Raw genomic sequence first — 27,041 nt, forward strand, 5'->3', positions numbered from 1 at the left:
CAAATTATTTCAATTAATGCAAGCCAGCAAGTTTTTCGATTATAAGAGCATCTAAATAGCATCATTAACACAAAGGCAGAATGAACTCACTGAAACAAATAATGGAGTGTTGGGAGGGAGGGAGATAGGGAAATGATCCTTAAAGAGTATAAACTTCCAGTTATAAGATGAATAAGTTGTTGGAATGTAACATACAACATGTGACCCATTATTATATTACATGCTTAAAAGTTAAAAGAGAGTAAGTCTTAAATATTCTTACCACAAAAATGAAGTGGTAATTGTGTGATGTGATGGAGGTGTGAGCTAAAGCTATGGTGGTAATCATTTTGTAATAAACGAGTGTATCAATCAACACAGACTCAAACCTATATAATATATCAATCATATCTTAATAAAGCTGAGGCAAACAGCACACAAAAGTACAAAATGCAATTAAAATATATATAAACTGATTCTAAACTTTCTGTGAGAGAGTCAAGAGCCAAGAACAGTCAAGATATATATATCTATTTTATGTGGACTATTTTTAAGTCTTTATTGAGTTTATTAAAATATTGCTTGTTTTATGATTTTTGTTTTTTTGGCCACGAGGCATGTGCAATCTTAACTCCCCAACCAGGGATCAAACCAACAACCCCTCCACTGGAAAGTGAAGTCTTAACCACTGGACCACAAGGGAAGTCCCAAGACACTTTTGAAGTATAAAGTGGGAGGAGATATCCTACAAGACTTACTATAAAGCCAGAGTAATTAAAGATAGTGTGCTACTGGTAAAAGGACAAACAAAGCAATGGAAGAGAAAGAGCATAAAAAGCCCCCATCAGAGGATAAACTCCACAAAGGCAAAAATCTTCTGTTATGTTCACTGACATATTCAATATTTAATTCTTTGGACTGCCTAAACAAAGTTTCCCGTTGGTTATTTTAAGTTAATTGAAATCTCACACCAAAGTACAAAGTTATCAAAACATCTACTTCTGCTTTATTGACTATGCCAAAACTTCTAACTGTGTGGATCACAGAATACAGTGGAAAGTTCTTAAAGAGATGGGAATACCAGACCACCTTACCTGCCTCCTGAGAAATCTGTATGCAGGTCAAGAAGCAACAGTTAGAATCAGACATGGAACAACAGATTGGTTCCAAATTGGGAAAGGAGTACGTCAAGGTGTATATTGTCTCCCTGCTTATTTAACTTATATGCAGAGTACATCATGAGAAATGCCAGGCTGGATGAAGCACAAGCTGGAATCAAGTTTGCAGGGAGAAATATCAATAACCTCAGATATGCAGATGACACCACCCTTATGGCAGAAAGCAAAGAAGAACTAAAGAGCCTCTTGATAAAAGTGAAAGAGGAGAGTGAAAAAGTTGGCTTAAAACTCAATATTCAGAAAACTAAGATCATGGCATCCTGTTCCATCACTCATGGCAAACAGATGGGGAAACAATGAAAACAGTGACAGACTTTATTCTCTTGGGCTCCAAAATCACTGCAGATGATGACTGCAGCCATGAAATTAAAAGACGCTTGCTCCTTTCAAGAAAGCTATGCCCAACCTAGACAGCTTATTAAAAAGCAGAGACATTATTTTGCCAACAAAGGTCCGTCTAGTCAAGGCTATAGTTTTTCCAGTGGTCATGTATGGATGTGAGAGTTGGACTATAAAGAAAGCTGAGTGCCAAAGAATTGATGCTTTTGAACTGTGGTGTTGGAGAAGACTCTTGAGAGTCCCTTGGACTGCAAGGAGATCCAACCAGTCCATCCTAAAGGAGATCAGTCCTGAATATTCATTGGAAGGACTGATGCTGAAGCTGAAACTCCAATACTTTGGCCACCTGATGCGAAGGACTGACTCACTGGAAAAACCCTGATGCTGGGAAAGATTGAAGGCAGGAGGAGAAGGGGACAACAGAGGATGAGATGGCTGGATGGACTTGATGGACAGGAGTTTGGGTAAACTCCAAGAGTTGGTGATGGACAGGTAAGCCTGACATGCTGCATCATGGAGTTGCAAAGAGCCAGATATAACTGAGCAACTGAACTGAACTATCAAAAGGAAATAATTAACTCAAAGATAAAACAATGAATTCAATTCACATCTCTAGTAAAAAAAATATTTTTAAACTACTTTTTATATTATTAAAATGTACAAATAATTACCAAGTTTTATCTCATGGTTTTATAAACTTTTCTTCTAAAAACAATCATCATTAGTATAAACATGTGAAGTATCTAAAATCAGCTAAAGATATAACTAGGGATGTGACTTTGATGAATATATTATTTTAATTTTCAGGGCTGTTAGTTCTCCAGCTTTAATTTACATGTTTTCTCATATTACTTCTGCCAATTTCTTTTCCCCACATATAGAAAGCTAGATATTGTCTTAATGGTTTTTGTAAGACAGAAATGAAAGCCATTGTACCTAGCCATAGTCACCTCTTTTTGCTCTGCAGTACATATAATATTTTTCAATCACTTAAAGACAAAATCCAAGTAACTGGTATACTTACACAAATCTTTTTATTTTCTACCCCCATTAAAGACCTATCATACTGCTCACTGATGCCTCGACTGACTTGTCCTGGGACTATTCCCAAGCAAAAGGGTCTGATGCTCAATTTCTTCACATACTGCCTAGATGCCTATAACACCACCGGTATTGCTGATGCAGCTTTCACTAAAGGTCTTTCAGGAAACTTTCCTGCAAAAGTTGTCTCTCTCTTGGTCTTCTACAGTAGCTTCACTGCTCTAACACACAAGCTTCTATTTTAGTTTTCATGTAACTTTGATAACTATGGTCACAACGAGCAAGACAGTGGCTTGTCTTCTCACCCAAACAGGTCTGGTTTTTATTCAATCCCAGAATACAGTGTCTCAGTGGGCAGCTGGACTTGGACAGCAGATTTCTGCAATTCCCAGGGCATAATGAAAGTATGAAAGAAGCATGACTATCCATGAGGTGAAATTATACTTCTTATTCTGTACACTTAGACAGAGGAGGGCATATGCTGAACAAAACCATGGGACACCTTTCCAAAAAGTCTGCAGAACTTATCACTAAGCCTTTCAGTACTTTTGTTTGTCATGTGTAATCCTAACACGGTCTAAAATGGGAGATATTCTTTATATAGACATCTATTAAAGTAAAAAAAAAAAAACAAACTATTATTAGACAGTGCCGAGTGAAATAGAGTAAGGACTAGTTACAGAAACATTTCCAAAATACAGAAAACAAAGTTTTAAAAATATACACCTAATATTACTCCAGTCACTATGCGTTTCCAAAAACACAACAAAACCTTATTTCGGTAGTTTCTAACCTCAGTTTAAAAAAAAAAATGTGTTTTTTTTAAAAAGGAAGGAAGATGCCAGATATTTCCTATCTTACTCTATGTTGAACCCCTATTTGACATCTTTGATTAGTAACTTACGCCAACACGTTTCCCAAGTATGGTGATACACTTTCAATGTCTCTGAAATTTCTAATACATTATTATTTATCATAATCTTGGGCTAACTTCCAGGTCCTATGTAAATGTATATATCTGATGATGTATCTATCTACAGACCCATTCTCCTAAACATCCACGTATTACCAACCGCTGAAAACAAATCAACTCCAAATTCTGTTTTATAAAATAATTAGACTTCAGCTTTTAGAGAAGCTAAAGAAAAACAAAGTGGAAACTACAGAGAGTTTTTTTATATCCTCTCATCTCTCCCCGCATCCAGTTTCCCCTATTATTCACATTTTGTATTAGTGCATCAGTACTGACTGATAAGATGTTATTAACTGGAGTCTATAGCTTACCTTAGGGGTAACTCTGCGTGAGATTCTCTATTAGTTTCAACAGACGTATAACGAAATGTATCCACTATTACACTATCATACAAATGGTTTCACTACAAAGCCACTGAGGTTGGCCTATTCATCCCTTTGTCTTCTGTAATCCAGGGCAATACCTGATCTTTTCAATGTCTCCGTAGTTTTGTCTTTTCCAAAATGTCATATAGTTGCAAACACAAGAGTGTGTGGCCCGAGATTGGCTTATTTCACGTAGCATTATGCATTTAACATTCCTTCATGTCTTCATGGCCTGAAAACTCTTGTTTTATTACTAAATAATATTTCATTTTTTGGATATAGCATCATTTGTTTATACACTTATCTACTAAAGGACATCTTAGTATCTTCCAAGTTTTAGCAATTCTGAATAAAACTGCTATAAACATTCATTCAAGTTTTGTGTCGGTATAAGTTTTCAAGGTCTTTGGGTAAATAACAAAGAGTATGTTTATTGGACCATATGATCAGAGCCTGTTTAGTTTTGTAAGAAACTGTCAAGCTGTCTTCCAAAGTGTCTGTACCATTTTGCATTCCCATCAGCAATGAATAAGAGTTCTTATTGCTCCAGATCCTCTCTGGTATTTGGTGTTTTGGATTTTTGTCATGCTAATAGCTATCTAGTGGTGTTTCATTACTGTTTTAAGTTGTAATTAATTTATTAATGATGTACGATGTGGAGCATTAACACCAAATTCTTTTAACAGCTGTAACTGTAAGAAAAACAAACTTTTTCAGCAAGCATATACAATGTGTATATTTATCTCTTTTTAAGTCATATAAATATACATGTAATATTAGTACAATGACACAGCATAAAACAAACACAGAAGAGAAATTTCAAAGAGGTAAAAGTGGATCAAACACTATTTTTTAAGTTAAGTATCATTTTATTTGGGCTTCTGTTGTGGCTCAGTGGTAAAGAATCTGCCTGCCAATGCAGGAGACGCAAGAGACATAGGTTCTATTCCTGAGTCAGGAAAATCCCCTGGAGAAGAAAATGGCAATGCACTCCAGTATTCTTGCCTGGCAAATCCCACCTGGAGAGGAGCCCGGCAGACTACAGTCCATGGGGTTGCAAAAGAGTCAGTAACAGCTTAGCAACTAAACAACAACAATTATTTTATTTATTGAAATGAGAAAATTTTTTTTGCTCTGATTGAAAACAGATATAAATAGAGAATGAACTTATGGTTGCTGATACAAAGTATAAGGGTAAGAGACAGTTAGGAAGAACAGGATGGACAGAACACACTGCTATATTTAAAATGGATAACCAACACGGACCTACTGCATAGCACAGAGACCCTGCCTCAGTGTTATGTGGCAGCCTGTATGGGAGCGGAGTTTGGGGGAGACTGGATCCATGTATATGTATGGTTGAGTCCCTTTGCTGTTCACTTGAAACTACCACGACACTGTTAATCGGCTATACCTCAATACAAAATGAAAAGTTAAAAAAAAAAAATATATATATATATAAATTATTAGCTTTACCAACACTTCCAGTTTGCCTGAGACAGGGATTTTGCAAATTATTTTCTACCAAATAAATCAGCTTAATTAATACTAAAAGCCAGAAAATTTTATTTTTTAAGGCAATGAATGAATAATACATAAAGTCTGTATACTATTTACTTTCAAACAATTATCCTATTATTTTAGTTCTAGAGTCCCAAAAAAAGCAAGTGGGGAATTTACCCCTTCATTTGGAGATTAAGTTTTTCCATGTTGTGGAGTTGAAGACTAAGTTCATGGTAGTCAGTGGGGGAGGAGTAGAGACCCAGATGAATGTCACTGTAGTCACTGCCTCCACTCAAAGAAGAAACAGCACCCAGCTGAATGAGGGGCCAGAGATGTGAGCCGAGAAAAAACAGATACAATTCATATGGCCAGTACCCAATTAGGAAGATTACAATAATGTAGCTAAAAGTCCCACTACATCCTGGTCATCAGCTACAAAGACGAGGCAATCAGTTATGATGAAAAGAAATCAGACTGAAAGTTAGATGACCTGGTTCTGGTTCCTACTCTGTGGCTAAGAAGTACTATAACCTCAGGCAAGTAACATTTCTGGGGACCTCGGTTCCTCAACAATGAAAGGAGGGGACTGGATTCAATGATTTTTAAGATGCGTTTTCAGATATTTACCTTGGACTATGAAAGCAGCTATACTCCTTAAATCCCCTGAACTTCTATTTTCAAGAATTGCAAGAAAATTGTATTTTAAGAAAATCACTTTTATAACGCTTGTAAGAAAATTAAATCTTACTAAACTGAGTAAACTGGGCAACAATCATGAAATTAAGAAAAAAGAAAAAAAATGTAATGGGTAACAGAATGAAATAAATAAAAACAATTGGAGGAAGAGCAATAAAACTACAATTTATTCCTGTCCTATAAGTGGAAATAATTTCCAAGAAGCATTCCACTGCCCCCTTAAAAGAGAATAAAAACAAAACAAAGGAATGCCTATACTGGGGGAAAGTATCACAGAGTTTTATATTATTCTTTTGTAGTATATTTGACAGGGTCAGCTTTTGAGTCTAAAATACTTGTTTTCAAATTTTCAAGCCCTGATTAAGAACAGGATTGAGTAAGTTCTAATCAAAGAGATTCTTCGATTAAAGAGATCCTTTTCCAATTTGTATGTCTGTCAAGGCATTACACTGGACACTCTAGCTTACAATTTTGTCAATTATACTTCAGTAAAGCTGGGGATTGGGAGGAGAGTCTGAAAAAGAAGCCAAGGAGGTGAGTTTAGTGACAATCTGTGACAGAGAGCCTGCTAGAGCAGTCCAGAAGAACAGCAGGCCCACAGGCAGATCTGCTCATTCAGACCCAGGAACCAAACTTAAAAGGACAAAGAGACATTTCTTCACTGCCTTGTGTGCGTCTTTTTGGATGCTGAGTTGCTTTCAGTACTTACCACTGGCTACAAACTCTAATGTGGTTAAATTATTCTGGATACTGTGGTTAAGTAATTGCTGTGGTCTTGGGAGCTAGCTGCCTTTTTTTTTTTTTTAATTGCTTCTGGTTTTCTGAACGTTTTCTACCTCAGGTAATCGACATTACTTTGGAATGGACCACTGTGACTACTGCTTGGTATTAGAAGGCCCTGGGTGACTTTCTGTCCCCAAAAGAAAGTTTCCTTTTTCTCGTCAAACCACTTATTTGATTATACTTTTATAGGCTAGGTATTACTATAATACCCAGGAATTTCTCCTAACTGGAATTAGAGTGAATAGCAGGCTAGAGCCCGAGCATACACTCCAGTCAGCTAACCTGGCACTAGACAGCACATGCAAACACAGACATCATACTGTTCATGTCATTCTTACCCAATATTTGTTGAGACTGATTTACCCTCTGTCCAAACGGGGGAAAAAAAAGTACAGAAGTTTGCCCATGAGCAGTCATTTAAGGCAATCAGACAGTCATAAACACATGCAAATTCTCCTTACTCTTCCATTTTTAATACCACTAACCTTTATAACTCTATGATTTTATCTACCTGGTTTCCAACAGAAGAAATGAATTCAATTAGCAATGGCTCGGAGAAAGCCAAAGTGACAAGTAAATTAAAATAATCAAACAACTAAGACAGCAGTTTTTCTAGATATGATCTTTTATTTTCATTGCTTGCTTGATTTTCAGTATCCATGCTCTTGTCCTTTACTTTAGTAAATATTCACATGTAACTAAAATGAACTTTGAGAATTATTTTTAGGATTTTATAACCTTCCATGAAGTAAGTATAAATATCTTAAGATAAATGGGCTTCTCTTTTAGCTCAGTGGTAAAGAGCTAATGTAGGAGACATGGGTTTGATCTCTAGGTTGAGAAGATCCCCTGGAGAGGGAAATGGCAACCCACTCCAGTATTCTTGCCTGGGAAATTCCATGGACAGAGGAGCCTGGTGGGCTACAGTCCCAGACATTGCGAAGGGTCAGACACAACTTAGCAACTAAACAACAACCTCTTAAGAAATAATAAAAGCAAAGATTATGAAATTATTGTTATGATGTGAAATTTACAATACTGATGGGGAAAAAGATACACAAATACATACATTTGTTTAAAGTAAGATAAAAGATAATACAGGCTAAAACTTTGAAAAACATTTAAATAACCTACAAGTATTCATTACTGTAGGTATTAATACCCAATCAACAAGTCCTTACTGAGTGCCTTGAATGCGACAGGCACTGTTCTACTTGCTTAGGATACATCGATAAACAAAACAGGTTAAAAAAAATGAGTAGAGTTTGCATTCCAATGAGGAAAGGATACAACTAACAATACACATGATAAATGACTAAGCAAATGGCTTACATGATAAAAGATGACAAAGGAAAAAAGAAAGCATAGAGCAGAATGAGGAAATGGGACATGTGGGACACCAGAAGGGAGACAGTAAACATCAAAATGGACATTTATCAGTTTTTGACATGTGAAAGAAATGGCTTTTAAGAAATAGGAAAGAGAAAAAAATCAGAAAACTAGGTAAAAACCACTAACTCACCTAGGAAAGCTCCTCTAGAGTTATCAGAGCATGAGACAGAATTATGCCTCTGAGGAAGTTTATGAAAATGGCCTCATATCTATATGAATTTCTTCTAACAATTCACAGAACAATTTCTCTCACACATCCTGCATTCCGAAGAAGCAAATAGCCCTGTATTTAAACTCTAATGCACAACAGCATAAAGCGACAGATTATAAGCACTTCTTATTTGAGGACAAAAAAGAGAATGGATGAGAATTATACCAATCTCTACATGTTAGGTCAGGGAAGGACCTAAAAGATTGAGTCCATCTTTTTTAAAGAGAGGGAACATAAAGGTCAGAGAGGTTAAATAACCATCTCAGGGTCACAAATCCACTTACAGGTTATTTCGTCCAAAATTCTTTTTCTGCAATACCATGTTAAATGTATAAAAACTGTAACAAATTAGACAACTTAACCTTCAATTCTCATTTACCAAAGATTATGATTAACAAAAATAATATAAAGGAAATTTAGTTCAATTACTTTATAAAACTAATTTTTTGAAGCTGTTAGAGAGAGACGTAATCACTTCAAGCAAGCTATTTTTAGTCCCTTAGGCTCTTGAAACATTAAATCACACAAGGATTTAACTATCTTATTATTGCCGAAATTTAACAGTAAAAATTAACTTTCTATAAGATTGGATATAGACACAGCATAATAACAAATTTCACCCAAATTTTCAAGCATATTTCATGGACTGGGTATCAGAGACTCAAGAAAGTTAGAGATTTTGCCTATGGCATTAGCCATAGTAAACTTGAGAATTACATGCTCTAAGATGGTCACTTAAAGATAAGAGAATTTTGCACTATACAGATATTAAAATAACTAGCAAAATGTGGCATACTATTTCCAGCATCTACCAAATTGATGTTGCCCAGAAAAATAGTAATCTGTAGTTAAATAAATTTAGGAAATAACTTGTATTTTAGTCTCCTCTAGATTTGCAATGCATGTTCCTATTTTAGACACTCTGAAGAGTTCTGGAGGAAAGAAACTTTTGGTTTTTAATGTATTTACCATGTATGTAATCATTTTTCTAAGCCCATTTAGTAATAAAGCATTGAAAATCAATTTAGGCAACACTGACATAAGCAGAAAGAGTCTAATATGACTTAAGAACTTTAGTGATGGGATCCAAATATGCTGCAGGCTAAGGTGCTAGAACTTCAAGGCTGCTCAGTTTTAAACAAGGAAGTGATGGTGCTCATAGTAACAAGTAGTTGGTTTGCTTGATTTAATCCCTTATTCGATAGATGCTCATTGCGGTTCTCTACGTTAAGCACTGTGTGGTTCACAACTGTGGTGCTGGAGAAGGCTCCTGAAGAGTCCCTTGGGCTGCAAGGATTTCAAACCAGTCAATCCTAAAGGAAATCAACCCTGAATATTCATTGGAAGGATTGTTGCTGAAGCTCCAATACTTTGGTCACCTAAGGCGAAGAGCCGACTGATTAGAAGACACTGATGCTGGGAGAGATCCAGCAAAAGGAGAACAGGCCAGCAGAGGATGAGGCGGTTAGACAGAATCACCAACTCCGTGGACGACAGAGGAGCCTGGTGTGCTACAGTCCATGAGGTCACAAAGATTAGGACATGGCTTAGCAACTGAACAACAACAACGTCAGGCACTGAGATTTACACCAGCTGAGAATTTTTAAAGTTACCACAAGGTAAGGATTTCTCTGTAGCTATGGTAAGGAGCCACCAGAATCAGATTAAAACTCATCAGATCACCTAACAGTGGCAGGTCCTCACTTCTGAAAGTCAATTAGGAATAGACTCAACTTGCCTCTAATGTGCCAACCAACGCATATCAGTCTCATCTGAGCAACCTCTTCTACAGATGACGTCAGCCTCCAGAACAACACTGATCCCTGAACTCCGCGAGTCCCCAAAACTCTAAGGTCAGCCATCTTCCCTGCTGCAAGACTGTGCTGGACCAGCATATATACCTCTCCTCTGTGGTCATAAAAATAAATCTAGTTTTCTCTATTTCAGATACGGAATTTGAACAATGGTCTCATAACACTACCACACAGTGTTGAGAAAGACTGCTTTCATGACCACGTAAGCCTAACCCCTTATGCTCTCTTTTCTCCCACTTTTTATTTGGAAAGATTTCAAGTCAACAGCAAAATTGAAATGAACACCTAATGGACACCTAAAAATCCTTCAGCTAGTATTATCACTGTTAACACGTTAGCACATGGTTATACAAATGCACACAAAGGCACATTATACACTATACACATATGTACTTGAATCTATTTTTCTTTGAACAGTAAACATCTCCCGAGTGCTTTACCTGTGTCTGACATGAATTATGCCATTTAAACCTCTTAAAGATGAAACAACCCCGTATCATTATGCTGGTCCCTCCCCATCTTGGAGGGACATTTCATACAGTAAGTGAGGCTCTATTTGCTCACGTCCATACACTGGGCTTAGTTTTGCAATCAAGAACTAGATAAAATATCCAATCTATCTTTTACATAACAGGCTTTTCAAAAATATGACAAAAGTTTACTTAAAAATTTTTTCAGGTAAGTAGAATTTTTTTAAATAGTTTAATTGAGATATTATTTTTATATCATAAAATTCACATACAAAGTGTACGATTCAATGATTTTTAGTAAATCTGGAGTGTTGTACTACCATCACCATAATTCAGTCTTAGAACATTTCCATCATTCCAAAAAGATGCCTCCTGCCCGATTACAGTTAATCCCCACTCCCATCCCTGGCCCCAGGCAATCACTAATCTACCCAAAGAAACCTCGCACCCCCTCTACTGTTGTTCAAGGTTAAGGATTCCCTATTTCTTATCATTTAGGTCTCTACTTAAGGGGCATATCCTTGGAAAGACTTTTCCCAATTACCAGCACTTCCAATCCTCACTTGAGTCAGAGCAATTAGGCATTTATGCGACTAATACACAGAGGTCTGTCCAAGATGATTTCATTTGACTGAAAAGGTTCCAAAATTTTAAAATAAACAAAAGGAATGAAAACCTCTAAGTTAAGTGTTTAACAAGTCATAAGCCAAATATTAGGTCCTGAACTCTAAGAGAGATCCTTGAGACAAAAGATTCACTAAAGAACGCCTTGTGAGCCAGCAAGAGTTGAACCAACTATCAAGCTGCCTTTGTCTGGACTGTAATTCTCCATCTTATCCATAAGAACATCTTCTTGAAATTTTGTACTCTACTGCCATGGCATTACTCTACCAGGAAGGGAAATTATTTTTACTCCAGTATGAATTGTTAATTCATGTAGGTTCCCACTCATTAGAGATCCCAGAATTTTTATTGAGATTGATGTCAAATTCACAAGGGTGTAATGACTAGAAATCTCCCTTCCCCCTTCATATTTTTAAATGAAGCAAACTTGTGCCAAAATTATAACTTAATTACACTTCCTTAAATAGCATTCTAGAAAAACCACCTGGTAATAATTAATACCACTGTTGTAAATAATCTCACTCCTAAAGTACTTTTATTTCCAGGATTTAATTTATTGCCCCAAACAATAGCTTCAGTCTCATATACTATAATATTGACTAAATAAATCTGTAAATTAAAAAATATGGAAAACAGTACAAAATTGTTATATTACCAATTAAGCAACTCAGAAATTAATTGTGCAAATATTCATGACTGCCAACAGGAAAATACATAATATATTCCAGTTGCAGTGCATAATACATTCCATTTGCTCCCTCACAAAGGGCTTCAGTTTCAATCAGGAAGTGTACAAGACAATTGTCTTTCTTGAATATGTAAACTGGCCAATGATCAATCACTTTTGTTCTGACAAAATTAAGAAAAAGTTTATCTCTACTTTTCACAATTTTCATCAAATCAAAATGAAACTTAGTATGCCTGGAAGAAACAAATTTTAAGTCTATTTTCAAGAATATGGATGAAAAAGTGATAGAGAAAAATGTTAGGACAATTATATACAACAATTCTAGTGAGAATAAATATATAGGATATAATAAATGATCTTCTGGCTTCACTTTAAAATTTTAGCATGTATAAATAAGACCCTCTTATAGATATTTACACACATTATCAGTGAAAGTTGTTATTCTTTAAATAAATAACATTATGAAAATCTCAGTCCATATTTCTAGTAGCTTACAACAAATAATGTGCAGTCTTCTAAATGTGTTAAAAATATTAATGAAAACGTACATCATGTACCAACTACCAGCCAATATATTATTAAGTATCTTCACAAGGAGTAGTTCCATAGAAGCAAATAAAAATAGTAAGGCTTCTCGGATGGCTCAGAAGGTAAAGAATCTGCGTGCAATGCAGGAGACCTGGGCTCAGTCCCTGGGTTGGAAAGATCCCCTGGAGGAGGTTATGGCAATCCACTCCAGTACTCTTGTCTGGAGAATTCTATGGACAGAGGTGCCCAGCAGGTTACAGTCATGGGGTTGCAAAAAGTCAGACACAACTGAGCGACTAACATACACACATACAATAACAATATCAATAAAATACAACTTAACACCTAGGGTTAGAACCATCATAGAATCCTACAACTTTCCAATTTCTTTGCTTTGTATATAAAAACATTTGAAATCTGACTTTGCCTTTTGTTCTGGCCTTACTTCCAGCCATGCATTCTTTGTTCCCATGTGACATATCAAAACTGTCTGAAGAGAGCTGACCATACAATGAGCTTCACATCTTTTGGCCTTGTAAATGATGTTTTCTCTGGCCTCTGATTCTTCTTTCATTAAAATAATCATTCCACAATGTAGTTCAAGGGGTACCATCCTTGGAAAGTTCTCCCTAATCCCCATGTAATTTAGATGCTCCTCTGTGGTATACTGCATTGATAGCCCTATCTTTACCACACACTATATCCATTACCATTGCTAAGAAACTTCAGGTACTTTTATACTATAACTCTGAGCTCAATCACGTTGTATGCTTTGGCCGATAGGATGTTAGCCACCAGAGGTTAAGAAGCATTAAACATTTCAAGTTGTGCTCTTGCTCTCAGCCAGCGCCATGAACATGTGCCCAGGCCAGTTAGCATGCTGGCAGACTAGAGACATGGGGAGCAGAGCTGAGTCAGTCCAGGTCTCCCAGTAGAGGCACCTGAGATCAGTCAGATGGCAGGACGCAGTCAAGACTGGGGGAGCTGCATAATCTACGGTCCCAGACATGTAAACATGTGTGCTGAGGTTTTACTACTGACGTTCTATGGATTTTTGTCACGCAGCACTACTGTGGCAGTAAATAACAGGTCCACCCTCCTAAATGTTGCCACAGCACTTATTATAACACATATTACATCACACGTTCATAGTGACTCACTTACCTTTCTCCTCTAGACTTTAGAGGAGAGTAAGTCTTATTTAAATCTGTATTCTCAGTATCTAACAAAATGCCGGATGCATGTGGACATGAAATATTTGTTTGGAAAAATATGGGGGGGAAAGGCAGAGTAAAAGGAGGGAAGGAAACAGGAGGGAAGAGAGGGTAAGAAGGAGAAAGAAATAATCTAAAGGACTATTGTGTTGAAGAGGAAAAGTTTCTTATGGAAAAGCATAGAGGTGATGAAGAAGGACACCTCTTGAGATGGGGTTTACCTCCCATCTGATTACACTGGAATCTCAGGTTCCCAAGAATCTTTTTTTCTATTCTCCACACTAAACACTGGTCAGTTCAGTTGAGTTCAGTCGCTCAGTCATGCCCGCCTCTTTGTGTCCCCATGGACTGCAGCACGCCAGGCTTCCCTGTCCATCACCAACTCCCGAAGATTACTCAAACTCATGTCCATAGCATTGGTGATGCCATTCAACCATCTCATCCTCTGTTGTCCCCTTCTCCTCCTGCCTTCAATCATTCCCAGCATCAGGGTCTTTTCAAATGAGTCAGTTCTTCACATCAGGTGGCCAAAGTATTAGAGTTTCAGCTTGAGCATTAGTCCTTCCAATGAATATTCAGGAATGATCTCCTTTAGGATGGACCGGTTGGATCTCCTTGCTGTCCAAGGGACTCTCAAGAGTCTTCTCTAACACCACAGTTCAAAAGCATCAATTCTTTGGCACTCAGCTTTCTTTATAGTCCAATTCTCACATCCATCCATGACCACCGGGAAAAAACAAAGCTTTGACTGAAAGACCTTTGTTGGCAAAGTAACAGCTCTGGTTTTTGATATGTTGTCTAGGTTGGTCATAACTTTTCTTCCAAGGAGCAAGCATCTTTTAATTTCACGGCTGTAGTCACCATCTGCAGTGATTTTGTAGCCCAAGAGAATAAAGTCTGTCTCTGTTTCCATTGTTTCCCCATCTATTGCCACGAAGTGATAGGACCAGATGCCATAATCTCAGTTTTCTGAATGTTGAGTTTTAAGCCAACTTTTTCACTCTTCTCTTTCACTTTCATCAAGAGGCTCTTTAGTTCTTCTTCACTGGTAGAGCAGACCAAAACTGGAAGGCACATAGGTAGCTGCCTCCTAGATGACAAGAAATAACTACAATTCATGTGACTTGTGAATATGGTGTTGGCAGGAAAGAGCCAATAACTGTAGTATTCTGGCCAACAGCATGGGGTAGTTTTACATATGTAGTAGAAGATACCAGGACAGAGAATCAAAGGGTGTATGTTTGAAATCTTAATGTTTTCACATGTAGATATAGTAGGCAGAACTGCAAAGATGCCAAAGGAAAAGGGCCCCCATTTTTCATTTTCTCTGTAAACCCACATACTACTTCTTCCACACCTTGTCTCTACCTGGAAGGCTTGACTGTACTCCCTCAATGTGCCACCACTTTTTATCACCTGCTTAATACTGCTGTATCTTTTAAGGTCTTGAGCAAATGTTTCCCCTTATTTGAAATTATCTCTAACACCTATCCAAAGAACAACCAATTATACTCTTTGTATCTATACATGCATATTTATAGCATAAGAACATTATATTAGTGGTAATGGCAAGATAATGGAGACTTGATCTTTCTCATCATTATGAAATGAAAGAGCATATACTGGAAACTCAATAATGTTTACTGAATAAAATAGCACAAAGAAAAAACATTCAAAATTGCATTATAGTTGGTATGCTTTGGGAAATAGGTAAAAATTATTCAAGAAAGTGTTAGATAATATAATTTTCTCACAGCAGCAGATATAAAAAAGAAAAAAAAATCAATGCATCTAAAAGGACATAAGATTTATAGCTACCATAATAATAGCAATGAGGAAAAGAACAGTGAAAGATATTTATAATACACACTGAGGATTTACTATTTGTTAGACACTATTAAGGGCTTTCCTGGTGGCTCAGTGGTCAAGAATCCACCTGCAATGCAGGAGACTAGGGTTAGATCCCCGGGTTGAGAGGATGCCCTGGAGAAGGAAATGGCAACCTACTCCAGTAGTCTTGTTTCGGGCTTCTCTGGTGGCTCAGTGGTAAAGAATCCGCCTGCAATGTGGAAGGCCTGGGTTCGATCCCTGGGTTGGGAAGATCCCCTGGAGAAGGGAAGGGCTACCCACTCCAATATTCTTGCATGTAGAATTCCATGGACAGAGGAGTCTGGCAGGCTATAGTCCATGGGGTCACAAAGAGTCAAGACGCAACTGAGCGACTTTCACTTCAGACACTACTGACCTGACTTAATGTCAAAATCGCCCATGGGGTAGGTACTATTATTTCCATTTCTATGCTTGAAGAATTTAACTAGGTTATCCAAGGTCATACATTTGATATATGGCAGAAATAAGATTCCAATTCTTACCAGTCTAACTGCAAACTTTAAAAAATCAACCCACGCACCGTAACACTGTCTTTCACAGGAACTGAAGGGACCTCATATGTCATCTATTTAAGACTTCTATAGCAATAAAAATAAAATAAATAATTTTAGATGATGTAAGCATATATCCAATTAGGGTGCTTGCAGTAGGTTGCTAGATGACATGTAGATAAATTATGAATGACTTTTGTGACGATTAAGTGTGGAACATGCAGAAAAATAAACAAATACATGGCTATAACAATAGTCAGTTTACTGGATTAAGAGAAAAATGGAAAACTGGAACATCAAGTGCTTTTTATATCAAGATCCAGAAAAAGAAATCTACAGGAAGATTAAAAACAAACATACAAACTTCCAAGTCAAATGCAAACTAATGGCTTTCTCTCTATCCAAATTGTTTACATCTTGTTTACATGAAATTCATCTTTTACATCTCAAGATATTACTGTAAATATTGTGACTGCATAACTAAGAAAATCTATGGCCACCTTTATGCATAAATCACGAACACCTCAATCACTAGAGTTCTGGAAAAAAGTTCAGAAGTCATCATACCAATTAACACAACATTTTCCCAAGGCTAAAACCTGATGAAAATTATGATTTAACGCAGAAATACTAAAACAGCAAGAGTAAGGTTAATTTCATCATACTAGATTCGTCATAACAAAATTACACAGAGAATAAAAGTGATATTTAGAACAGAATGATTAATTAGGTATATAATTATTATTATACTCAGTGAAATTTTCTTTGCAGCTTAAAGATATTCAGTTCAGATGCTCAGTCGTGTCCGACTCTTTGCGACCTCATTGACCACAGCACACCAGGCTTCCCTGTCGGTCACCAACTCCCAGAGCTTACTCAAACTCATGTCCACAGAGTCGGTGATGCCATCCAACCATCTCATTCTCTGTCGTCCCCTTCTCCTGCCTTTAGTCTTTCCCAACATCAGGGTCTTTTCCAATGAGTCAGTTCTTCATATCAGGTGGCCAAAGTATTGGGAGTTTCAGCTTCAGCATTGGTCCTTCCAAAGAATATTCAGGACTGATTTCCTTTAGGATGGACCAGCTGGATCTCCTTGCAGTCCATGAGACTCTCAAGAGTCTTCTCCAACACCACAGTTCAAAAGCATCAATTCTTTGGTGCTCAGTTTTCTTTATAGTCCAACTCTCACATCCATACATGACTACTGGAAAAACCATAGCTTTGACTAGACAGACCTTTGTTGGCAAAGTAATGTCTCTGCTTTTTGATATGCTGTCTAGGTTGGTCATAGTTTTTCTTCCAAGAAGCAAGTGTCTTTTAATTTCATGGCTGCAGTCACCATCTGCAGTGATTTTGGAGCCCAAGAGAATAAAGTCTGTCACTGTTTCCATTGTTTCCCCATCTATTTGCCATGTAGTGACTGGACCGGTGGCCATGATCTTAGTTTTCTGAATGTTGAGTTTTAAACCAACTTTTTCACTCTCCTGTTTCACTTTCATCAAGAGGCTCTTCAGTTCTTCTTCGCTTTCTGCCATAAGGGTTGTGTCATCTGCATATCTGAGGTTATTGATATTTCTCCCAGCAATCTTGATTCCAGCTTGTGCTTCATCCAACCCGGCATTTCACACAATGTACTCTGCATGTAAGTTATTACCAGCAGGGTAATATACAGCCTCGACGCACTCCTTTCCCGATTTGGAACCAGTCTGTTATACCACTCACGTGACAAACACAGAGAATTTGACAAACAGAATAATATCCCCAAAAACCTCAAACCATAAGAACTTGGCTTCCCCAAATAACTCCAGGTTCCCACAGAAGAATCTGAGCTTCTTTTGTCATACACAAATGTCATATCTCAAACCCTTGGCAAATCTCTGCTTAGCCTTTACAGACAGAATCCTTAGGCAACTCTGAGAGGGAAAAAGGGAAAGTGTTATGCTCGAGGGGCTCCCTGCTCGAGCGATACAGAATCCACCTGTAATGCAGAAGACACAGGAGACTCAGCTTTATCCCTGGGTCAAGAAGATCCCCTGGAGTAGGAAATGGCAACCCATTCCAATATTCTTGCCTGGAGAATCCCACAGACGGAGGAACATGGTGAGCTACAGTCCATAAAGTCGCACAGAGGTCAGACAAGACTGAGTGACTGAGCACACAGGTGATGCCCTATGCCCTGGAGCCCAGAGGTTCCCAAGATTGAAACAAGTGTAACATCTGTCTCCCTCAGTAGCAGCAAGGAATCAGAATATTAGATGACACAATCTGAGTTCTCTCAGCTTCAGGAAGCGCCCCTCCACATTCAAAGGATAAAAGCTAAGAAATTATGGTTAGGTGATTGACAAAATACATTTCACAGGTGGGTGACTCAAAATAATACTAAACATTTCAAATTAAATTCTTCATACTGTACTATTCAATTATTCATTAAATTCAGGGAGCTTGTTTCTACTTAGGGGTCTATTCTTAAAACCCTAAGTAGAAAAAGTTAAGTGAAAAAGAGAGATTTCATTTTTGAAAAATGAAAGAGTGCCAAAGTACGAAAACACTATTTTCTGTATATATAAAACTTTAAAAGGAAAATGCCAAATTTATCTGTTTACTCTTACTACATTTTCATATAGGTATATTCACTATATTTCACATCTTTATTATGCTATTAAAATGCAATAGCCTACAACAATCTGTTCCAGATTGGGGTGAAAGATGGGAATTGGCGAGGAAATAGGAAACGAACAAGGTTGTCTGTAGCACTTTTAGTAAATGTTACAGAAATAACACATAACAGAAAAAACCATGGTTCAATTTAGTATAACTACCTCAATTTTCTTAAACTGACATACACTTTACAGTTAAAGGTCTTACACATTTTCTCTCTAAAACACTTAATTTAAGAACAATTTGGCAGCACTTCTGGAGTAAAAATAATATTTATATTTATAAAAATATGTATGTATTTAAATGTATAAAATACTGATATTTAAAATGGCTCTTTTTAATCTATTTGCTAAGAAAACAAAACAAGAAATTTTGAAAGGGCACTAAAAAAACCATCATTAATTTTATTCTGGCAACTAAACTTCCTCCCAATGTCCTATGGCTAAATCACCACACAGATAATTAAAACAGCAAAGATAGAGGAGACGGTTGCTTTTATCCTCATAAAAGAGTTTTGTTTTTAATTTTTGTTAAAAAAGAAACAATATGGGTGTAATGTTGGAGAAAAGTCCCATCAGAAGAAGGTATTTTTCAAATTTAGACGAGGAGGAGCACTTCATGTGTACCTTCTAAGTTTAAATCACATTGAATACTAAACTCCCAGATCCGGTCAATAGAATAATAATCATGAGAACCTCATTAAATTCTTTCATTTTGGATTGCATACTGAAGATGAAAGGGGGAAATTTAAGAGTCTATACGTGCTCTTCTTTCAGCTGTATCATTAATATGTTGGAAGACCTGGGGTAAATTTATTTATATCAGCTAAATATTCTAGGTATGCCACTCAGTTGTTCAACACACATACACACAGATACATCTTCATTTACAGATAAATTTAATTGCTTAACAATAGTCAATGAACTATAATCATTCTCCTACTAAAAGCAGAGAAATAAATGTGAATAACACCAAGTCCTTACGAACTCTAAAAATATATATAGCAACTGGCATATGAATATAAAAATTATACAACTGCCCCTTTTAGTCAAACATAAAATTACATTATCTACTTTTTCTTTCATATGTGAAGTAGACTAATAAACTATTGAGAATAAAGTATTGGTAAATAAAGGACCAGTGAACACTTTCTATATAAGGCCAGACTGTAAATATTTTCACCTTTGTGAGCCATGAGGTCCCTGCTGCAATTACACAACTGCCATTGAAGCACCAAAGCAGCCTCTGACAATCCATGGATGAAGGAAGGAGCACGGCTGTACTCCACTCAAACTGAACGGTCGTTAAAATCTGCATCTCACATAATTGTTAACATGTCACAAGATACTATTATTCTTCAGACTTTTTCCCAACAGTTTAAAAATGTAAACAGCATTCTTAGGTATACATGATATACAAAAACGAGCAGCTGCCAGCATGCGGCCCTCAGGCTTAGTCTGCCAACTCTTGTATAATCAAGCGCCAACACCAGATATTAATAATACATGATTTTAGAGTGACTCCAGTAGGTACTGACTATATTTGTTACTGCTGTTGAGAGAGGAGAAAGGAACACAATTGAACAATCAAGAAATACTCCTTTGAGTAAGAAGAACTTGAGCTAGGACTTGAGCTGATCTAAGGATGGTGAGAATTCATTTACTGCAGCTCCAATCTAGTTTACATGTACAAGAAAGCTGTTTGACTCTCTGGGGAAAAAAAATCACTGTTTACTCAAAACATGCAGAAAACAACAAGCAATTAAGCACAATACTATTCAAGCTATATTTAGAGCTTACCAATTTTTTAAATATTGTACATTCACATTTTAAATGACAAAAAAACAAATAGTCAGGGGTTATCAAAAAAGATATGTGGATTGGGAATACATGTAAATACATGGCTGATTCATATCAATGTATGACAAAACCCACTGGAAAAAAAAAATAAAAATTAAAAAAAAAAAAAGTTATTTATAAGAGAAAAAAAAAAAAGATATGTGGAAAAAAAGAAAATTAAAAAAATTATAAAGATACGTGTAGGTCCTCAATCCCAGCACCTCAGGATATGATCTTTCTTGGAAATAGGGTTTTTACAGAGGTAAGGAAGTTAAAATAAGTTTACTAGGTAGGCCCTAGTTCAGCATCCTTATAAAAGGGAGAAATCTGGACAGAGACAGATTCACGGAGGGAAGACCATGTGAAGACACAGGGAAAAGATAGCACTGTGACAGGATTACTATGTCTACATCCTAAGGCATGTCAAGGACTGCCGGCAAACAACAGCATCTACAAGGGACAAGGAAAGATCCTCCCTGAGAACCTCCAGAGAGACAGTATGGTCTCTTCGACACCTTAATTTTGGAGTTTTAGCCTCCAGAACTGTGGAACAATGAGTTTCTGTGCTTTTCAGCCATCCAGTTTCTGATACTTGTTATAGAAGCTCTACAAAACCAAAATACAAACATAACAGAGCATTAAGGACATTTTTCATTTTTTAAGACTATCATTACAGTATTCAAAACACATCATCACTTAATGAACAAATAAAATATTAAGTCTGAAATAAAATAAATGCTGCATTAAAACTGTCATGTTAAAACTAAATCGACTTTCTACTATATAGCACGTGGAACTCTGCTCAATGTTATGGTACAGCCTCAACAGGAAGGGGGTTTGGGGGAGAATGGATATATGTACATGTATGGCTGAGCCCCTGCACTGTTCACTTGAAACTATCACAACACTGTTAGTCAGCTACACCCCAAACAAAATAAAAAGTTAAAAAAAAATTAAATGGACTTTCTTTGCATGATACAGATACCAAACGAGGCATTCCTTATTTTGTTTTTTTCCTCAATACCTCAAACCAGATGTTCTTCAGCTAAGGTGGACAGCTAACAAGCAGACAGAAAATCAGAGTCATACTTATTTATCTTGCTGCCTCCAGATGTCAGGTGAAAGCTTCCTGAATGAAGCAGCTGAGTAATTCAGCTGCTGCAATTAACGGCCTCGGTGTCCTCAACGCCCAAATGGCATATTTCTCATTAGGTATGGTGTGTTCCTGAGTAATTCAAGAAATGACCGCTAATACCACCTTCTTGTCAAATGGGGGTAACATAAGCACCAGGAAATTCATTTGGATCCAAGTCAATATTTCTCTTTTTCAACATGGGGCTTCACATTAATGAATAAAAGAAACCTTTTCCTCAAGCAAATAAAATCATAGCTACTTTGCCCAGGAGCTCTTTCTTGCAGAAGTTATGCTATAACATTTTCATTAAATGGTCTGTTACTGCTTTAAACGTGAGCACCACCATACTTCTTTAGGAAAAAAATAATAATAATCAGGGTATTGTCTTGGATCAAGGCCACTCAGTAAAAATAAAGTCGGTCAGCAACATCAAGGATACCACAGAGTTGTCAGACTGCCTTTTTGTTATTTAAGAGTATACATTAATCATTTAACTTTGGCTTACACAGTGTAGAATATTTTAAGAGTATTAACAAGAACTCAAATTATAAGATACCATTTCTCATCTTCACCCTCTGTTTTAACACAACATCACTGAAAATGTGAGTTTATGAGGAATGTTAAAGAGAAAGCTGATGGATCTAGGCCAGATTTAGCTGTTAAAACTCCTCATTCTGTTTTTCCTCCTCAGGTTTCCCATTTATACCAACACTTTATGAGGAATCTTTTCTAATCTGTTTTCCCAATGTACTATTTTCTATAATGTGTAGAATTAAAACAATGTGGTAGGTTCTGTCCAAGCCATTAACCATGGTCCCAAGATTATAATGACCTGTAATGTAGTAAGATAAGAAAAACTTCTCAGGGCAAATATTAGAGTTGGGAAAATATATAGAAAGACCCTAGTGGTGGTAAATTAGTAGAGGGATACAAATTTGGAGACACAGATTCTGTTTCTATTTAAAGTAGAAGTGAGGGTTTCTATAATCCATCAGTAAAACTTATACTTGAGTTCAACAGGATTATCTTAAGATGTGGTCAGGGAGAACTCTATCCTGAGATTCAACGTCACAAACACAACTACATTAATACTCATCACAGGCACATAACCCAGATCATCCACTCTCCTGAATAACACCATTCAGCCCTGAGGGGAAAACTTCTCCACATTTCTGAAAACAAAAGACTACTGCAACAGAATGCCAGGAGAGTTTGTGGGTTGTGTTACTACTGATCTGGGAAATGCACACTGCTCTGGGGAGTCAGGGGGATTAATTGGTAGAAACGCTAAAGTTCTCAAATCTTCTTAGACAGCATGAATGCAAAAGATTCTGGCATTACAACATACTATTTTCAAAAAGTGCCAAGGATTCATTTTCTCGCTTCTCTTCCTGTTCTGATTTGTGATTTTAGGTATATTTATGATGACACGTGGTACATGGGCCTTCATTTAAATTCTTACACTATGCCCTACACATTTTGGGGGGCAAGTTTGAACAAAACCTGAATCAGACACATGATGGTTCAAATAAGGTACAATTTCTATCTCATTTCTAGCACAGATTCACTGTCTGGTAAGTAAAAAGAATGAAGTATGTTTAGAAATTTGGGGTGAAAAACATTAAAAACTATTGACCCTAATCTATTCCAAAAAAAAGGTTATCTTTCCTGTTTTTAAAGATTTCCGGTAAAAGGTAGTCCAAAGCTGTATTATTATTTATGATAAAGTTTCCACTTCCAGTTTATTTGTATCTCATCCACTTAAAAAAATGTTGGAAAAAGCAGATTTGCCCAGAATGTTGGCCAAATTTTCAAAGAGATCCAAACATGATCTCCCAAATATGATCTTACAAACTTTCTTAATGTCTCTGAAGTCAGATTTATGCATTTCAATGTCATTTAGGAGACCAAATTTAAATTTCTGGAATGCTTATCAAGCATAGTAACTGAAAACTTGAACTAAATTCACAAGTGTGCAAAGAAGTAAATATCCATTGGAAAAAAAATCCTGATTTACAGGGTGGCCCATTTAAAACAGTTCCTATTTAATAATGTGGCTGTGTACAGGGCCTCTTTTAAATGGGCCACCCTGTATGAAGCTTAAGTCCAAGATAAAAAATGTCCTCCCTTGAGAATTTTTAAAAACCAAAAACACTGTAGGTTTAGTGGTTATTTTTAAGGTTTTAGATGGTTTCTTTGGACTCCTTTAGAACTGAAAAAAGATGGATACACATTTTAAAAATGAAATGTTACAACCACACATCTGTAATGAGAACCAGTGCCAGTGGATATTTTTAAAGCAAATTAAAATGGTCAACTTTTTTTTTAAACTTAGGCAAACAGCTGCTACACATACAGTGCACAGTAACTACTTTTCAGCAAAAGTTCAGAAGGAATTTCCTAATGAAGATTTATAGGATGTTCTGGGATTGATAATTAAAGGTTCCCAAAAAAAGATATGAATGACAGCATCAGAAATGTGAGGGTTAAGGGCACTGAGCATGCCTGTCCTCTAAGGGAAGGGCCTGGATAAAAAATGCACAGTAGTCGTCACAAAGGGAAATCAAGATGAAATAGACATGGAGCAAAGTTTTACTGTATGTCTTTTCTCTACTGAATTAAAAATGTTTCTGTAAAATTCTACAGTGATTTCTAGTGTTTAAATACTTCTGTAATTTAATTTTGTCTCTTAAAAAGCAGAGAGGAGAAAGAAAAGGCTTGCCTGAAAAAAATTAAATAAAAGAAGTTGTGGGCTCTAAAGATTCTGACTTCCATTCTGTACTGGATTTTAGTAATGCTTTTCCCTCCAAATCAATAATAATAATAATAACGATGAACCCTGCAATCATACTAAGTGCCAAGCACTCTTCCTACGCACCTGACATCATTAAGTTATTTGATCCCTACAACAATACTGTGCTATGAGGTTAATACTGTTATCTCCATTTACAGGTAACCTGACTAAGCAATTAAGTGATTTGCTCAAAGTCACAAACACAGTAAAACCACCTGTTATGACTCAGGTTCCAGGGTCAGTGTTAAGTATTAGGCTATTCTAGATCTTCAAAAAGAAAAGAAGTTGCACAGTTCCTTGAAACTATCATTTTGGCAGAATCATATTCTGAACATGACATACTATGCCTCCTTAGAAGGGAAGCAGCCACCACATTCAATTTCATTCTCAGAGGCAGCTCATTTATTCAACAAATATTTATTGAACATCCTGTTGTCACAAGTGATAGGGCAGAAAACAATGAATGAATGAAACAGGAACTTACCCTGATAATCCTAAGAGTACTCAGGTTGTACCTAATTGGGATGAATGCTTAACCTTCAAGGCAGATATCTATTGACAAGCCAGCAGATAATAAGGTGGATGCACATATCAGCTTTGCCATACATAATAAAGTACTACCTGATTATATTTTTCTTGGAAAGTTGTAAAGTCAACAGGAAGTAGAATAGGCAAAGTAAGGAACCCAAGAGTGAAAGCAATTCAATCCAAGTAAGCAAAAAACTGCAAGACAGAGAAGAGGACACTGAAGAGGAGAACTAGAGCAAAAGAGAAACCACAGCAAGTACATAGAGAACCAGGGCGATAAGAATCTCAAGAATCCTGAGCTGCTACAAGGTGTACATAGTGGTACCCCGTTATAGTTTTAATTTACATTTTCCTGAAGATTAATGGTGTTCAGTAGTTTTCATGTGCTAATTGGCATGCCTTCCTTTGTACAAAGCCAAGTCTTTTGCCAATTTTTTATTGGTTTGCTAAATTTTTTTAATTGAAGTGTGATGATGAGATGCTCTGAATACAATTCCTTTGTCAGAAGAACTGCAAGTCTTCACCTCCTCTCAGTCAGCAGCCCACCTATTCATTTTCTTCAGAATGTGTTTCAACAGATCCGGCACAATTTGTTAAAAAGGTATCCTTTCATGGTTGAACTACCCTGGAATCTTTGGAGAAAGTCAACTGGCCGTCTATGTGCCACTATTGCTGGGCTCTCCATTCTGCACCACTGAGAGACATATTATCTTTCTGCCACTACACACTGTCTGGATTACTCTAGCATTTCACTTTTTAGTGAGTCTAGAATTAGAGAATGCCAAGCCACCAACATTATTGTTTTCAAAATCTATCCTGGCTATTTTCTGCGGACATAGAAATTTTAGAGTAGTCATGTCAATTTCTTTTTTTTTTTAAATAATATCTGCCAATTTATTAAAAAATGGAGCATACTGAACAACAAACTATCTTACATCTTTAAGGAAGAAAAAACACTAAATTTGAAAAGACATCACCCACTGAATTTGGACACAACACCTCTAGCCAATTAAGAGAAACATTTGTACAGTCCAGGTCTTTATTTTTACACCCTTCAGACCACGAATTCATAGGGAATGGGTTCCAATAGTTCAGGTTCCTTTCCATTGTTCCTCACAAAATGTGCTTCTCTAGGTGGAGCAGGCTGGCGCTTCAGCTGAACCCAAGTCCCTTTCTCTTTGGCTTCCTTCTTTTTCTGATCATTTTCCTTCACACGTTTTAGGAAGCTATCTCGGCTCTTAGAGTGCTTAATATGCTCGATATGCACATTAATTCTCTTGGCAAGAATCTTGCCCTTAACTTGTTTGTTTACAATGATGCCAACAGCATGCTGGGTAACACTGCAGACTCTCCCAGTGTTGCCATGGTAACATTTGTGGGGCATTCCTTTTTGAACAGTACCCATTCTCTTGATATCTACAATATCACCCTTTTTGTAGATTCGCATGTATGTGGCCAAAGGAACAACTCCATGTTTTCTAAAAGGCCTAGAGAACACCTAGCAGGTGCGCCCCTTCTCTTTCCCTTTGTGGTGGTCACTTTGGCGAATTAGCCTGAGGGGCCGGGGGAGAGACGGGAGGCAGCGGGAGCCACGCGCAGGCCTTTACCTGGTCATGTCAATTTCTATTTGTAACAAAGCCAACTGTGATTCTGATTTAGATAACATTCAACTATAAATCCATCTGGGGAGAAGCGACAATAAATCACTGCAGATGGTGACTACAGCCATGAAATTAAAGACGCTTGCTCCTTGGAAGGAAAGTTATGACCAACCTAGACAGCATATTAAAAGGCAGAGACATTACTTTGCCAACAAAGGTCTGTCTAGTCAAGGCTATGGTTTTTCCAGTAGTCATGTATGGATGTGAGAGTTGGACTATAAAGAAAGCTGAGCACCGAAGAATTGATG

At 36.9% G+C, this 27,041-nt stretch overlaps 1 protein-coding gene and 1 long non-coding RNA gene across 7 annotated transcripts in view; both read right to left on the reverse strand.

The window, feature by feature from the left end:
* Window positions 1-27,041, reverse strand: part of SUPT3H (SPT3 homolog, SAGA and STAGA complex component) — a 347,771-nt gene that overhangs the window by 162,759 nt on the left and 157,971 nt on the right. The window lies entirely within an intron of this gene.
* Window positions 127-26,864, reverse strand: LOC122429553. Its single transcript, XR_006266059.1, has 4 exons — window positions 26,250-26,864; window positions 11,406-11,420; window positions 4,949-4,950; window positions 127-138 (listed from the first exon to the last, which is right to left on the reverse strand). It is a non-coding gene; the product is annotated as an uncharacterized LOC122429553 (long non-coding RNA).

This window comes from Cervus canadensis, chromosome 28 (genome assembly GCF_019320065.1).
Source record: "Cervus canadensis isolate Bull #8, Minnesota chromosome 28, ASM1932006v1, whole genome shotgun sequence".
In the NCBI taxonomy this organism is placed as follows: Eukaryota; Metazoa; Chordata; class Mammalia; order Artiodactyla; family Cervidae; genus Cervus; species Cervus canadensis.